At 46.4% G+C, this 17,234-nt stretch overlaps 1 protein-coding gene and 1 non-coding gene across 2 annotated transcripts in view; one reads left to right on the plus strand and one right to left on the minus strand.

Annotated features, from left to right (window-relative positions):
• Nucleotides 1-17,234, minus strand: part of LOC126100190 (mitogen-activated protein kinase-binding protein 1) — a 366,221-nt gene that overhangs the window by 308,059 nt on the left and 40,928 nt on the right. The window lies entirely within an intron of this gene.
• Nucleotides 1,922-1,996, plus strand: Trnas-cga (transfer RNA serine (anticodon CGA)). The gene has a single exon. It is a non-coding gene; the product is annotated as a tRNA-Ser (tRNA).

A 17,234-nucleotide genomic window follows, 5' to 3' on the forward strand; every position in this document is an offset into this window, starting at 1 on the left:
ACTCCGCAAGCCACCCGACGGTGTGTGGCGGAGGGTGCCCTGAGTACCTCTATCGGCTCTCCCTTCTATTCCAGTCTCGTATTGTTCGTGGAAAGAAGGATTGTCAGTATGCTTCTGTGTGGGCTCTAATCTCTCTGATTTTATCCTCATGGTCTCTTCGCGAGATATACGTAAGAGGGGGCAATATACTGCTTGACTCTTCGGTGAAGGTATGTTCTCGAAACTTTAGCAGAAGCCCCTACCGAGCTACTGAGCGTCTCTCCAGCAGAGTCTTCCACTGGAGTTTATCTATCATCTCCGTAACGGTTTTGCGATTACTAAATGATCCTGTAACGAAGCGCGCTGCTCTCCGTTGGATCTTATCTATCTCTTCTATCAACTCCATCTGGTACGGATCCCACAATGCTGAGCAGTATTCAAGCAGTGGGCGAACAAGGTTACTGTAACCTACTTCCTTTGTTTTCGGATTGCATTTCCTTAGGATTCTTCCAATGAATCTCAGTGTGGTATCTGCTTTACCGACAATCAACTTATATGATCATTCCATTTTAAATCACTCCTAATGCGTACTCCCAGATAATTTATGGAATTAACTGCTTCCAGTTGCTGACCTGCTATATTGTAGCTAAATGATAAGGGATCTATCTTTCTATGTATTCGCAGCACATTACACTTGTCTACATTGAGATTCAATTGCCATTCCCTGCACCATGCGTCAATTCGCTGCAGATCCTCCTGCATTTCAGTACAATTTTCCATTGTTACAACCTCTCGATACACCACAGCATCATCCGCAAAAAGCCTCAGTGAACTTCCGATGTCGTCCACAAGGTCATTTATGTATATTGTGAATAGCAACGGTCCTATGACACTCCCTGAAATCACTCTTACTTCGGAAGACTTCTCTCCATTGAGAATGACATGCTGCGTTCTGTTATCTAGGAACTCTTCAATCCAATCACACAATTGGTCTGATAGTCCATATGCTCTTACTTTGTTCATTAAAAGACTGTGGGGAACTGTATCGAACGCCTTGCTGAAGTCAAGAAACATGGCATCTATGTGATGTTGACAAAGTTTTATGAATTTATTTGTAAAAGTATAGACACTGGAAATTAAAATGTCCTGTGATGCCTCTCCTGGCCCAAGTCGGCCCGTTTGACGCTCTACCCCCTTAATAAATCGTAAATATCGACTGGCTGCGTATTTATTACCAGGTAAATCGCCAATTTGAAGCACAGTCGCAGTTCGTCATCCACGATGGATATACGGAGGTGTTCTTAATAAATGTTAATACCTGCCATTGAGCTGTCTGCCACGCGCACACACAGCTTGTATTTCTGAAGTGTTAAATACCCGGTGCAGTGCGCGTGGGACGGCGGGCAGCACACGGTCAGAGGGAAAGCACGCGGCGGCTGCGGGGGCGGGAAAACCTGTTCCGTCGTGCGCTCCGCCCTGCTCCCGTCTCCTCACTAACCTACACAACGGCCAGCCTTGGGACGCGCCGTGGCTCTGCCCAGTCTTCCGGACGCCACGCACTCGCCGCTCCCTCCCAATCGGCACATCTCGGTCCAGCAGGCGGCGGACTGCTCGCGCTGCTCCTCTGGCTAGGGTGGTGTGCAAGTAAGAGCGAACTACACCTACATTCCGCAGGCCACCATGCCGTGCATGGCTTAGGGTACCTGGTACCAATATTAGTCATTCCCATTCCTGCTGCACTCGCAAATACAGCGAGAGAAAAACGACCATTAGAAGCCTTCCTACGAGGACTAATTCATTTCGTCTTGAAACTTCCAGGCAGATTGAAACTGTGTGCCGGACCGAGACTCGAACTCGGGACCTTTGCCTTTCGCGGGCAAGTCTAGAAGGTAGGAGTCGAGGTACTCGCAGAAGTAAAGCTGTGAGGACGGGTTGTGAGTCGTGCTTGGGTAGCTCAGTCGGTAGAGCATTTGCCCGCGAAAGGCAAAGGTCCCGAGTTCGAGTCTCGGTCCGGCATACAGTTTTAATCTGCCAGGAAGTATCATATCAGCGCAACTCCGCTGCAGAATGAAAATCTTATTCCTTTCGTCTTGTCGTCTTGTCCTCGCGGTCCTTGTGCGAAACGTTCGCTGTGGGCAGCAGAATCGTTCTGCTGTCAGCCGCCACAAAAGCCAGTTCTTTGGATTTTCTCAACAGTGTTTCGCGAAAAGACCATTTCGTTCCCTCCACGGATTCCCACTTGAGATCACTTAGCATCTCGGTAGTACTCGCTTATCATACGGGTAACAGAAGTTGCAGCGCGCTCCTAACCTGCTTCGACGTCTTCCTTCATTCCAACCCGATAGGGATCCCTAACACTAGAGCAGTACTCAAGAACGAGTCGCATTTGTATTCCATACGCTGTCTCCCTTCACAGATGACCTACACGTTCGTAAAATTCCCCCAATAAAACGAAGTCGACAATTCGTCTACCTTACTACCAACCTTATGTACTAAATTTCATACAGCTTTGCAATATTACGCCTACACCTGCTTCAAGCAGCATACCACTACTACTGTACAGTATTCCATTATAGAACTGTTTTCCCTACTCATCTGTATTAAATTAGATTTCCCTACACTTACAGCAAACTGCCATCATTAAACGAAACACAAATACTATCAAAGTTATCCCGCGACGACTATATTGACCCTTAACATCACAGAGTAATCAACGCGGACTGCTGCTCACCCTATCAATCAAATCATTTATGTATCTAGTTAACTAGTGCGGTCCCATCACAGTTGCAGGAGGTGGGGGCCGCCACTGACGATAACTTTGAACCCATTGACACCTAAATTACAGTACAACGTGACTGTCCAGCTGAATGTGAGGCAGTAAAATCACCGAAATAAAAAGTAATTGTGTTCACTACATTCACTACTTTTACTAATCACTTGATTCGACCAGTCGCAAGCTTGACGGACATGGTAAAATACAGGGTTAGAAAATTCTCGAACTTTCAGAGGGAAGTGAGCACATATTTTTCTGAATAGGAACGCATGTCCGGAAACTTACCGTCTCGTGCTACAGGCGTTTGAAAATATGTTTGCTAGGTAGAAATGCACCAGTGTAGGGGTGGGGGGGGGGGGGGGGTTACGTCGGATGAGTCGACGACATTGATGTCCATCCTACCCTTATGACATGGTTCGAGCGTCATTCGCGTGTCTGTGTTAGAGCAACAGGGTTGGGTACACGTTCCCAGAATACACATACATGATCCTTCTGTGTGACGAAGCTCACCGTAAAGGAGAAGCTGTTCGTCGCCTTTATTAAGACTGTTATAAACAACGCGCGATTCCACAGCCTACCCTTTTCGCCACAATAACGCAACGGCTTCGAGACAGGGTGCCTTCGTAGTCAGCAGGCGTGACTGGTGCTCCCAGGAGACGGCGCACGCCCGAAGTGGAAGAGGCCGTGCTGCACCAAATTGAAAAGAAGCCGTCAAGAGTACGCGAGCAGTTTCTTTGATTATTAATGAGTGGAATTGTTACACAAGTGATGTACTGGGCCACGCCTAATCATTTACTTGTAAAAATGGTCGCATTACTAACACGTTTTCAAATGTCCGGACATAGATTCCAATTCAAAATACTGGATGGGGCAAATGAAAGTGGCCCAAAGAACAGAGTTCCAGTGTACAAAGAAACGCAGCACAGGAAAGGAAATGCTGGTCTCTTGCTAGGGGCGTCGGCTTGATTTGGTAGGATTCTGAAGTATTTTCTGGTGAACTGCAGCCACATTTTCTGCTGTGCAAGCACGTTTCGGAATGTTTTTTGACATGTTCCAAACAGATCCTGTCTGACGCCATTTTCCGACCAAGCATTGCATGGCACTCTGCAGGCACTTTGACACCATTAAACGTCTCAGCAAATAACTGACCACACCGTCTCCAAGACGTTGTTGTCACAACATTCCACAACGCACACACGTTGCTGCACTGTGAGTGCCATCACCCCCCTTGCACTGCTTCGCTCACACTGACGCAGCCCGCCTAACGCTCTGGACCGGTGTAGATCATATGGTGGCGTGCACGTGGTGTGCACGTCACGGGGTGCGGCAATATGTACACGTTCACGTCCAATCGTGGGCACTCGTCCGGGCCATTTATTTGCCTCATCTTCTACTATCTATTCACTCCCCTCTAAAAGTGCTAGAAGCTGGTAACGGGAATTTCCGAATACCCTGTAAATATTTTCGAACGACAGTGTTGGCCATTAAAACTGCAACGCGTACAAGGATAACAAATAACGAAATTTTACTCATTGTACACATACAGTAAAGACGTAAGACCAGATTACTGAATTTTTGTGGTTTGTGGGTTTCCCATGCAACGGTCGGAAATGCATTCAAACAGTGACAGTGTCAAAATATTTGCGGTAAAAACAGAAAAACAGGGAGGCAATTGAACTGTGAAATAGAAGAAAATCACACACATATGAAGGTTCAGGGCTGCGAACTCTTGTGTATCACGGAGTGGGAAAGGAAAATGGAGTGACAAGGAAGACATTGAGGCGACGCAGCAAAAGAACCTATCACGTCAAGCGACCAATCAACACCGCTGCACGCTGGAACCGCGCCTTCTTACTGCTGACATGGAATGCACGTTCGTCCGAAAGAGTAATCAGATAAATAATTCTCGGAATGAAAACACCACAGCCAATGTGTTGCAAGACTGACAATTGAGTGTATACATCGCGAATAGCATGAAAGGAGCTGTACTAAGTATATCATTCTCGCACAATCTACTTCATTCAGTGTTTCTGTTCGATACGATTCAATAGTGTCACAACTGCTGGTGACAGTGCTAGATAGTAATCTGAACATTCAGGAAATAACACTGAACGCACAAAATTTGCATAGTTTGATTTTTTAAGCTCCCTCTTTCACAAAACTAGATTTTTCCCCTTTTTTCTGTTTATGAAGGTGGAGTTTAAAAATTCAAATTCAATTCGCAAATACAGAAAAAGCAGGAACAGCAGCTTCCAACTCCAGCAAGAGCATCGGAAAGTATGTACTTCAGCTTCTTTTGAATTCTTCCTCCCTGTCTTTACTGAATGGAAGATGTCGTCGTGTTAAACGTAGACGTATGGCGATACCAACTGATAACACTTTTCAGCTAAGCCAAGTTCCGAGGCACACGGTATGAAGTATATTTGAGTGAATCCGTACGGAGTGCCGTACGCAGACACCTACTTTGGCGACGCTACCGAGACGGGAGGAAACATTTCGAGTCTGCCCGGCTCGCGCCCGCAGGTCTGCTGTATAAACATCGGGCAGATGCGATAGCCCGCACAAGGGCAGCCATGAATAATGCTAATGAGCTCAGCCGGTCGATGTTCTGCCCACGGACCTGTGCCATTCCTGCCCAGCCAATGCCATTTTTAGATGGAAAATGCTCGCTCTCTCCCCCTCCTTTCTCTACGGCGACGTAACTAGATAGAACTCAATTATACATTTTACCGCCGGCCATGTCACAGGTAACTGAGCACCACGGAGCATCTCACAGATTTTGCAGACTCAGTGAGCCTGCCGTTATTCCAATAGAAAAAACTGCGGAATCGTGTCTGTGTATGAATACAAACGGTAAACTATCTGCCACTATTATTTGCTCTGTTTATAAAGAGCAGAGTCGTTATCCATTCATTGAATCGTTCAGTCTTTTGCAATTCGATGTTGCTCGTCAGATGTTCGTCTATTCCAGTATGATGCTAGGATCTGCCGGTATTTTTCGTAGTTGTGTGGAAAATCTTGTGACAGTTTTAATACTTAAAGTAAATCTGCTTCACATTGTAACATGAAACACTACTTTTACTCCAGTCTCGGAAGCACACTCAGAGCATTATTTTACGCCTCAATATTGCAATTCGTCATTTTTGTACACAAACGACCAGGTGGTCATAGTAGCCCTTCGTCTTTAAATATCATTGCCTTCTTTTTTAACTGCCAATCACAGGCGTTGAACTTGTAAATTTTATGAATGCGAAAGGCTTAGATGTATAGATCGGATCATGTATTCTTTGTAAAGCGAAAACATTAAACGCGTTTGACATTTCATACTCAAGAGAAATGTGCTGGGCAAAGAGTCGTCACTGAAATTACTTTTTTTTTAGGAAAATCAGACAGCATTTATTTATTATTTTCACTCTAGTAGAAGCCTGATTACGAGCTTTCCTGCACCTGAACATTTAAGAAAATTAAATATGTCAAAATATTTGTGAGTGGTAGCAGATATTAAGCCACGAATTAGCCTTCACCGCGCAAAAGAGTGGTGTCTGTTCTTTCTGACATATCCGAAAGAACAGACACCACTCACATAGACTTCTAATAATGTTTGTTCCAGCTACTCCTGAAAACCTTTTTTATTTTATGGCACTCTACATCTTTATCTACAAATACAGGGTGTATAAAAAAATCATCCGATTTAAAAAAAAATCGTAGTTATTCTGTTGAATAAGATATGTGCGTGAACAACGTACTGTCGGAAAGAGCAAACTCCCGAGTTGTACTGGGTTCCAGCTAGGTAGTAGCAGTATGCGCCTACTTCAGTTCTAGTAAAAATGGTGTCGGAACATCAGAAGGGTCTTTGCGTTCCGTTTTGCGCAGTGTGGGTCAGTAGTAACTGTTCAGCGTGACTTTCGTACTCGGTATGGTGTGGATCCTTCTATAGCACAGAACATTAGACGATGGCATTAACAATTCCGAGAAACAAAAAAGGCAAATAGCCGGGCCGTCCCCGAGTGCGTGACACAGATGTCGAACGCATCCGCCGTACACGGAGTCCGCAAAAATCCGTTCGCCGTGCAGCTCGACAGCTCAGCTCATCATGCCCCCGATATCCGTCTGGCATGTGTTGCGTCGACGCTTACACATGAAACCATACAAAATTCAGCTCCTGCACGCTTTTCATGAAGGTGACAAATAACAACGCGTGGAGTTCTGCAATTTCGTTCTTGGCAAGTTCGGTATGACAGCTTTCTTCCATGCTTAGTGTTTAGTGACGAGGCAACATTCCATTTAAATGGAAAGGTGAACCGTCATAACGTGAGAATATGGCGTACGGAACAACCACCTGAAATAGTGCTGCATGAGAGGGACTCTCCAAAAATTATTGTGTTTTGTGCAGTTTCACGGGAAAAGGTGTACGGTCCATGACTGATTTGAACGACTTCATTTACAAATAGGATGGGGCATCGCCACACTGGCATCTCGAAGTGTGGATATTTTTAAATCAAAGGATTACTGAATGATGGATTGGTTGCACTGGACAAAATGAGTCAGCCTTACATTACTGGCCTCCAAGGTCACCCGACCTGATTGTATGTGGTTATTTCTTGTGGGGAGGTTTATAAAAGACTCTGTTTTTGTGCCTCCGTTATCAACAGCAATGAATAAACTGAGACATCGCATAACGGCACCTGTGGAAGCTGTAATTGAAGACATGCTCGCTGGATTGTGGGAACAATTTGAATACTGCATTGACATACGCCGTGCATCTCAAGGGGGACATATTGAACACCTATGAAAAGTTATGAAAGAAATAGTCTTTTGATGAACGAGAAACTCAAAAACAAAATTCACTGTATATGTTTATTAGTTTCAGAAATACAGACGTGCCAAATCGGATGATTCTTTTTGATACACCCTGTATAACCCGCATGCTGAAGTACATTGCACGGAATAGGTTAATTTAAACCACTGCTGATCGTTCTCTTTCCTTTGCCACTTGCAAACAGAAAGGGTAGAAATTGCCTGTAATCCTGCGTACATCTACATATATACTACGCTAGGCACCAAGCGGTGTGAGGTGGAGGGCACTATTCGCGCCGAAGTCATATTTCCCCCCCCCCCCCCCCCCCCCCTGTTCCACTCGCGGGTCGCGAGGGAAAAACAACTGTCTGAACCCCTCAGTACGAGCTCTAATTTGCCTTATCTTTGAATGGTGATCATTGCTCGATATGAAAGTTGGTGGTTTGTACGTAGCGCAATCTTCCGTCTCCTTTCCATGCGGTCCTCACGCGAGATGAATGTTGGAGGTAGGAGAATCTCTCTGCAGCCAGTTGCAAATGCGGTCCTCGAAATTTCCTCAATAACATGTCGCGAAAAGATCGTCCCCCTCGAACAAATGTGTGTGAAATCTTATGGGACTCGGAAACAGGAAGCGTTCAGCCACATGTGAAATGTCAACCACGACCTGCAACAAATGGTGATGCCCAAGTAGGTGTTTTAGCTGCTGTCGCGGCTAATCCGCACATCAGTAGCAGACAAATTGCGCGAGAATCGGGAATCTCAAAAACGTCGGTGTTGAGAATGTTACATCAACATCGAATGCACCCGGACCATATTTCTATGCACCAGGAATTGCATGGCGACGACTTTGAACGTCGTGTTCTGCCACTGGGCACAAGAGATATCACGGGACGATGACAGATTTTTTGCACGCGTTCTATTTAGAGGGAGGACTCGAACCTCCGCCGGGACCAGCCGCACAGTCCATGACTGCAGCGCCTTTAGACCGCACGGCTAATCCCGCGCGGCCCCCTCGAACAATTCGCATGTAAGTTCACATAGTATTTCCCTAACACACACATGACGATCGAACCGAAAGGAAACAGATCTACCATTGCATCTCTCTTTAATATGATTGGAGGATACTCCAGGCGCTCAGCTATAGTCAAAAACGGGTGGCACCTCCGTTTTGTACGCGGTCTGCTTTATAGATGCGGTACAGTTTCCCCGAATTGTCCGTATTTCGATACCAAGCATTCGCCGTCATTGCAACTGACGTGCGCGTTCCATTTCACGTCGCATCGCAACGTTACGTCAAAACGTGTATTACCGTCACTGAATCAATCAGCACACCATTAGTACTTTATTCGTACATAAAATAGCGTACTTTAAATCGTTCTGCAGGCATACTTCTACATTTTTAGCAGATGTCACTGGTTCCAGTGACTGTTCTGCAAACGTATAAACACTAAATAATGAGTCTTTCTGCCTATTTATGCGCAGTACGTTAGATTTGTTTATGACGAGGATCAGCTGCCAATATGTGCACGAAGCGTCTTGTGCAGGTCTTCCCGAATTTCTCTACGATTTTTTAGTGTTGCTACTTCTTCGTGTACAACAGCATCATCTGCGAGTAGCATTACGGAGATTCCGACATTATGCACTACGGCACTTGTATATAGGTTGGTGTGCACCCGCGTGTTCCCTTTGCTTGTAATTTTTATCACTCACAACGCCAATCTAAAATTCCGTACCGTCGTACGCTGTTCCAATAGTCGAACAGCTCCTGAGCGCCGGTATCTGCTAACTTGTGGGTGTCGTGAGCGATTTTCGGTCTGCAGAAAGATCATAATTAGTGAGCATGAAACGTGCACCCCCTCCCCCACCCTTGGAATTAGACAACAGACTTACGTCAGCGATGTGTGTACGTATTTCAGATAACCCTATCTGAAAACGGGAATGACCTGCGTATTTTAGCAGTCAGTTGGGCTGCTTCGTTGCATTCTCTTGCATTGTCCGATGTAGCATCGTACTAATGTCCGATGAGGTTTATTTGCCTTTTCTCTGGTGAACGATTTTAGACGATATTCTATCCGTGGTCGGGTACTTTTATATAGAGGGTGGTCCATTGATTGTGACCGGGCCAAATATCTCACGAAATAAGCGTCAAACGAAAAAAACTACAAAGAAAGAAACTTGTCTAGCTTGAAGGGGGAAGACAGATGGCGCAATGATTGGCCCGCTAGATGGCGCTGCCATAGGTCAAACGGATATCAACTGCGTTTTTTTTTTTTAAATAGGGACCCCCATTTTTTATTACACATACGTGTAGTACGTAAAAAAATATGAATGTTTTAGTTGGACCACTTTTTTCGCTATGTGATAGATGGCGCTGTAATAGTCACAAACATATGGCTCACAATTTTAGACCAACAGTTGGTAACAGGTAGGTTTTTTAAATTAAAATACAGACCGTAGGTACGTCTGAACATTTTATTTCGGTTGTCCCAATGTGATACATGTATCTTTGTGAACTCATTTCTGAGAACGCATGTTGTTACAGCGTGATTACCTGTAAATACCACATTAATGCAATAAATGCTCAAAATGATGTCCGTCAATCTCAATACATTTGGCAATACATGTAACATTACTCTCAACAGCGAGTAGTCCGCTTTCCGTAATGTTCGCACATGCATTGACAATGCGCTGACGCATGTTGTCACGCGTTGTCGGTGGATCACGATAGCAAATATCCTTCAACTTTCCCCACAGAAAGAAATCCGGGGACGACAGATCCGGTGACCGTGCGGGCCATGGTATGGTGCTTCGACGACCAATCCACCTGTCATGAAATATGCTATTCAATACCGCTTCAACCGCACGCGAGCTGTATGCCGGACATCCATCATGTTGAAAGTACATCGCCATTCTGTCATGCAGTGAAACATCTTGTAGTAACATCGGTAGAACATCACGTAGGAAATCAGCATACATTGCACCATTTAGATTGCCATCGATAAAATGGGGGCCAATTATCCTTCCTCCCATAATGCCGCACCATACATTAACCCGCCAAGGTCGCTGATGTTCCACTTGTCGCAGCCATCGTGGATTTTCCGTTGCCCAATAGTGCATATTATGCCGGTTTACGTTACCGCTGTTGGTGAATGACGCTTCGTCGCTAAATAGAACGCGTGCAAAAAATCTGTCATCGTCGCGTGATTTCTCTTGTGCCCAGTGGCAGAACACGACGTTCAAAGTCGTCGCCATGCAATTCCTGGTGCATAGAAATATGGTCCGGGCGCATTCGATGTTGATGTAACATTCTCAACACCGATGTTTTTGAGATTCCCGATTCTCGCGCAATTTGTCTGCTATTGATGTGCGGATTAGTCGCGACAGCAGCTAAAACACCTACTTGGGCATCACCATTTGTTGCAGGTCGTGGTTGAGGTTTCACATGTGGCTGAACGCTTCCTGTTTCCCTAAATAACGTAGCTATTCGGCGAACGGTCCGGACACTTGGATGGTGTCGTCCAGGATACCGAGCAGCATACATAGCACGCGCCGGTTGGGCATTTTGATCACAGTAGCCATACATAAACACGATATCGACCTTTTCCGCAATTGGTAAACGGTCCATTTTAACACGGGTAATGTATCACGAAGCAAATACCGTCCGCTCTGGCGGAATTTTACATGATACCACGTACTTATACGTTTGCGACTATTACAGCGCCATCTATCACAAAGCGAAAAGAGTGCTCCAACTGAAACATTCATATTTGTTTACGTACTACACGAATATGTAATAAAAAATGGGGATTCCTATTTAAAAAACAACGCAGTTAATATCCGTTTGGTCTATGGCAGCGCCAGCTAGCGGGCCAAGCATACCGCCATCTGGTTTCCCCCTTCAAGCTAGACGAGTTTCGTTCTTTGTAGTTTTTTCGTTTGATGCTTATTTCGTGAGATATTTGGCCCGGTCACTATCAATGGACGACCCCGCATATGTCAGTTCCTTCGAAAGGCAGTGAAGCCGAGGAGGACGCAGCTCAGTTTGTAAGGTGAGTAAGTCTCTCTACGCTGTACGGCGCTCGTGCCATGGCCGTGTGGCGCGCGGCAGCACCGCAGCGGCGTAGGCCTCTGCCGCGCAGACAGGGAGGCAGCTAGCTCCCCGGTAGCGGCTAGCGGGCCGTTGGAGTTTCTGGCTGAGCCCGGCCACCAGACAATGGCCGTCTGCACCCGGCGCCGCACCGTTACCAGCCTGTCGCGGGGGCCACGCGCCCGTCCCTCGCCTTCTGGCCCTGGCACTCCACGTTCTCTCCGTATCTGAAGTACCTTCGCACGTGTTAAAGTACCATCACTGCTTACGATATAATAGTGACTAAAAATAGGAAATGCGCTAGTATTTTGCCCGAAAGTGGTCATGCGGCGTTCCTCGCTCATCTGGTGCGATACTTGTACTGACCGACAAATTTTCGCAAGCGTTATTAGGATCTGCTCGCAGTTAAATATTTGTGACAAGCAAGACTATAAATATGGATAGCTGCTCGTTTCGTTCGGGGCAATTTAAGTTGTGCTCTTAGATTCCTGCCTAATCACACTCTCGAAAATCACAACATATTCCGAATAAGCAGCAGAGCATTACTGGCAAGCAAGACAGTAAACATTACTGCCCCTCGTTTTAATCGCAGCAATTTAAACAGTACTCTTAGGTTGCTACTTATGTACCCCATTGGAAATCGCAGGCCGGCCGGGTCGGCCGAGCGGTTCTAGGCGCTAGAGTCTGGAACCGCGCGACCGCTACGGTCGCAGGTTAGAATACTGCCTCGGGCATGGATGTGTGTGATGTCCTTAGCTTAGTTATGTTTAAGTAGTTCTAAATTGTAAGGGACTGATGACCTCAGACGTTAAGTCCCACAGTGTTCAGAACCATTTGAACCATTTGGAAATCGCGACGTATTCGACAATAAGTAACCAATTATTTGTGATATATATTGGCAACGGCCTTGCCACAGTAGATACACCGGTTCCCGTCAGATCACCGAAGTTAAGCGCTGTCGGGCGTGGCCGGCATTTGGATTGGTGACCATCCCTGCCGCCATGCGCTGTTGCCATTTTTCGGGGTGCACTCAGCCTCGTGATGTCAATTGAGGAGCTACTCGACCGAATAGTAGCGGCTCCGTTCAAAGAAAACCATCATAACGACCGGGAGAGCGGTTTGATGACCCCACGCCCCTCCTATCCGCATCCTCAGCTTATGAGGATGACAAGGCGGTCGGATGGTCCCGACGGGCCACTTGTGGCCTGAAGACGGAGTGCTTTTGTGATATATATTACACCGGGTGTCTCTAAGAGACGCCAGGTGCATTTTCTCTTATGTTAAAACAGATGCCCGCATTTTCGTTTTTGCATCGTGTAGCTGCAGACAGCGCAAACAACTACAGCGCAAACAACTACAGCGCGTCACGTCTTTTCAAGCGACGCCCGTCTGAAATTCACGTCGGTTTGTTTCCCATTTTAAACAAATTGATTAAAGCGGAATTTTACGTTTCCATTCAATGGACCGCTCTCACATTAGTCAAGTCTGATATCTGTTTTGTCGATCGGTATCAAGAGGGACAGTAAAACACGAAGAATACACAGCAGTCCAGCGGCGATTCAATAACTCTGCAAGCTTCCCGATCGCAGCCAGCGCTAGTTGGTTAGTCTTAGGGTTCTACTGTCCGTGACGATACATACCTACTAAACAAATATCGGACTAGACTAATCTGGGACCACTATATCATCGGATGGGCACGTAAAATTCCGTTTTACAATATTATTTTGTTTGTAACGGAAACCAAACTGGGGAGTGCAGGGATTTCTCGGGTAACATAGCGAGTGCGGGAGCAACGCCCCAGCTGTCGTAAGAGGCGTCGGCGGAAGTGGTGGCGTCTCCTTTAGGAGCAACAACAGCAGAAGGGAGGGACAATAAAGCACAGAGCGCACGCGACGCGACGCGAGGAAGTGCGTGCAGCGTGACGCACGCGCACGGGCTGGCCGGAGCCCGGGGGAACAGAGACGCGGATATCGACCCACGCACCTGCCCCTCCACGTTACACGCGCACGCGGTTTGGACTGTGAATCAAACTCCTCTGACAGCATAGAGGAGGGTGGACGGCGGAAGCGACAGAAATAAATGTTCTCCAACTGTTATATTACTCTAGCAAGCTGTTGCCACACAAACAATTCGGATACATACTGATCTCCGCCTTTGATCATAAACGCAACGTTCAAAGTGATTTTTGGAGTTCTCGACTGGTTGGTTGGTTGGTTGGTTGGTTTGGGAAAGGAGACCAGACAGCGTGGTCATCGGTCTCATCGGATTAGGGAAGGATGGGGAAGGAAGTCGGCCGTGCCCTTTCAGAGGAACCATCCCGGCATTTGCCTGGAGTGATTTAGGGAAATCACGGAAAACCTAAATCAGGATAGCCGGACGTGGGATTGAACCGTCGTCCTTCCGAATGCGAGTCCAGTGTCTAACCACTGCGCCACCTCGCTCGGTGTTCCCGACTGGAGAAGTTGGTTATCAATGACAGTGATGGGGTGTAAAGTAAAGCCTCACAGGAGTAGCAGTCACAAAGTTCCAGTTACAATCGCAAACAAAGTTACGTAATTAATTTTTGTAATTATTTACATGTGTGCAGTACTGGTAGATACTGACAAAAATTTTAGCGAAACACTGGAAGACCTGAAGAGGATGGATGCCTGGTGCGGGGAGTGGCAATTGACCCTCACCGTAAACAAATGTCACAGATGTTCTGCATTTTCCCAGAACCTACCCAGAAAATTTTAAGGCCCGGTCGAGCAAGGATAGGGCAGCGTGCGGGATAGCAGACGCAGCTCACCTCGATCCCTGTGTGTTACGTCAGGGCCTGTACACAGTAATAATACAATACCATTCTGGTGATGTCATGTAATAAAATTCTCGGACGTCTAATTATTTTCTCTTTGTATCTTTTGAGTGGGGGCGTGGTGGTCTATTCAGAATAGCAATAGACTCCGGCCGTAGAAGTCCCCGGTTGAATTCCAGATCGAGGTGAGGATTTTTCCTCGTTTCAGGCCGCCAAGGACAGCCGCAGATCCACTCAGCCTGCCATCATATGAGTACGCTGGATCTTTCGGATAACTGCCACTCTCCCTCTCCCAGTGCCGCGGCGAAGAAAGGCTCTACTCTGTCTACAGTCAAACCCACTGCTCAGTCACGGGCTTCTTCCATGGACTTTATCGTTTCATTAGACGATTAACGATGCACAATTCGAGTTAGTCAAGATTTTTGGTTCGATAAGCTTGTGTAACGTTTCTAGTAGTTCACGAAACACATGGGAATAACTGAAGAAACGGTCTTTGTAAGACCATAGGTGGAATTCACCAATCTTCTAGGAGACTGTATCAACTAGATACTTTCTTCGTTCCCTCGAAAAAAATTCAAATGACGAACCAACAGTTATTCGCCGTCGGATCTTCTACTGAACAGCAGGTGACCCACTCCAACAAGTGCCCATTCAACAACTGGATCGCTGAGTCCTGCCCGCGCTGTCTGACCACGGCCGACAGCAGGTTCTACCCACTCTCTGACCGAGCCTGGACTTTTTTAAATTCAAATGACTCTAAGCACTATGGGACTTAGCATCTGAAGTCATAAGCCCCCTAGACTTAGAACTATTTAAACCTAACGAACCTAAGGACATCACACACATCCATGCCCTCGGTAGGATTCGAACCTGCGACCGTAGCAGCAGCGCGGTTCCGGACTGAAGCGCCTAGAACCGCTCGGCCACAGCTGGCTGGACTTTTTCATTTGCTTTCGTAAGTACTGAATTTTACGTGATAGCCCCACTTCATATCGCCTCTCTCACCCCTAAGTATTTCTACGATGTGATGTGTTCAGTATGCTCACCAGTAATGTTGCAGTAACGTACTGCGTGTTCCTTCTCTTGGTTACATCTACATCTACATGGATACTCTGCAAATCACAGTTAAGCGCCTGGCAGAGGGCTCATCGAACCACCTTCACAATTCTCTATATTCCAATCTCGTATAGCGCGCGGAAAGAATGAATACCTATATCTTTCCATACGAGCTATGATTTCCCTATTTTATCGTGGTGATCGTTCCGCCCTATGTAGATCGGTGTCAATAAAATATTTTCGCATTCGGAGGAGAAAGTTGGTGATTGGAATTTCGTGAAAAGATTCCGTCACAACGAAAAACGCCTTAATGATTTCCAGCCCAAATCCTGTATCATTTCTGTGACTCTCTCTCCCATATTTCGCGATAATACAAAACGTGCTGCCTTTCTTTGAACTTTTTCGATGTACTCCGTCAGTCGTACCTGGTAAGGATCCCACACCGCGCAGCAGTATTCTAAAAGAGGACGGACAAGCGTAGTGTAGGCAGTCTCCTTAGTAGGTCTGTTACATTTTTTACGTGTCCTGCCAATAAAACGAAGCCTTTGGTTAGCCTTCCCCACTCCATTTTCTATGTGTTCTTTCCAATTTAAGTTGTTAGTAATTGTAATACCCAGGTATTAAGTTGAATTTACGGCTTTTAGATTGGACTGATTTATCGTGTAAGAGAAGTTTAACGAGTTCCTTTTAGCACTCATGTGGGTGACCTCACACTTTTCGTTACATAGGGTCAACTGCCACTTTTCGCACCATTCGGATATTTTTTCTAAATCGTTTTGCAGTTTGTTTTGATCTTCTTATGACTTTATTAGTCGATAAACGACAGCGTCATCTGCAAACAACCGAAGACGGCTGCTCAGATTGTCTCCCAAATCGTTTATATAGATAAGGAACAGCAAAGAGCCTATAACACTACCTTGGGGAACGCCTGAAATCACTTCTGCTTTACGCGATGACTCCGTCAATTACTACGAACTGTGGCCTCTCTGACAGGAAATCGCAAATCCAGTCACATAACTGAGACGATATTCCATAAGCACGCAATTTCATTGCGAGCCGCTTCTGTGGTACAGTGTCAAAAGCCTTCCGGAAATACAGAAATACAGGCATTATTTTGCATTTATCCACTTTTGGCGAGAGCTGCCATTTTGCCTTAGGATGTGAGGCACAGGTTTAATCTGTCAGGACACTTAAATCAGTAACTGATGTTGGAACAAGGTACAGGAGAGTAGCAGACATAGCCACATGCCGGCGCAGCTCTCAACCTCATTACAGTGGCCGCTCAGCCGCCCTGGCACAGACACTGTCGTCAGCGGGCCGCCAACGACACGCAGAAGCGGCAGCGTTCTCTGTTTCAAAGCCCGCCGCCAACAGCCCGCGGCCGTATTAAAATACAATGGCGGCCGTGTTTCACGTCGCGAGGCAATAAGCGTCGCCTGGGTGGGGGACGGGCGTGCCGTGCCAATACGCCGACAATTTCGCGGGTTCGCAGATTGGGGTCGCGACGCCCTTTCGGAACTGCTCGTCGTGCCACAATAGCATTTCGTCGCCGTGCTCCTGCGCACTGAATGCAGTTTCGCTTCCGCTTCACAATCACCTACAACAGACTATGAAAAAATATTGAGTGCAGGGTTATTCTTGCATTTTAAAACACTAATAATATTCCTGGACATAGCTGTAAATACAGCACGAATGGTATACAGTAGGCTTCTATAATATTCTTTGGCGAAGTGGCTGCTGTTTGTTGC

The sequence above is a fragment of the Schistocerca cancellata genome, chromosome 9 (assembly GCF_023864275.1).
Source record: "Schistocerca cancellata isolate TAMUIC-IGC-003103 chromosome 9, iqSchCanc2.1, whole genome shotgun sequence".
In the NCBI taxonomy this organism is placed as follows: domain Eukaryota; kingdom Metazoa; phylum Arthropoda; class Insecta; order Orthoptera; family Acrididae; genus Schistocerca; species Schistocerca cancellata.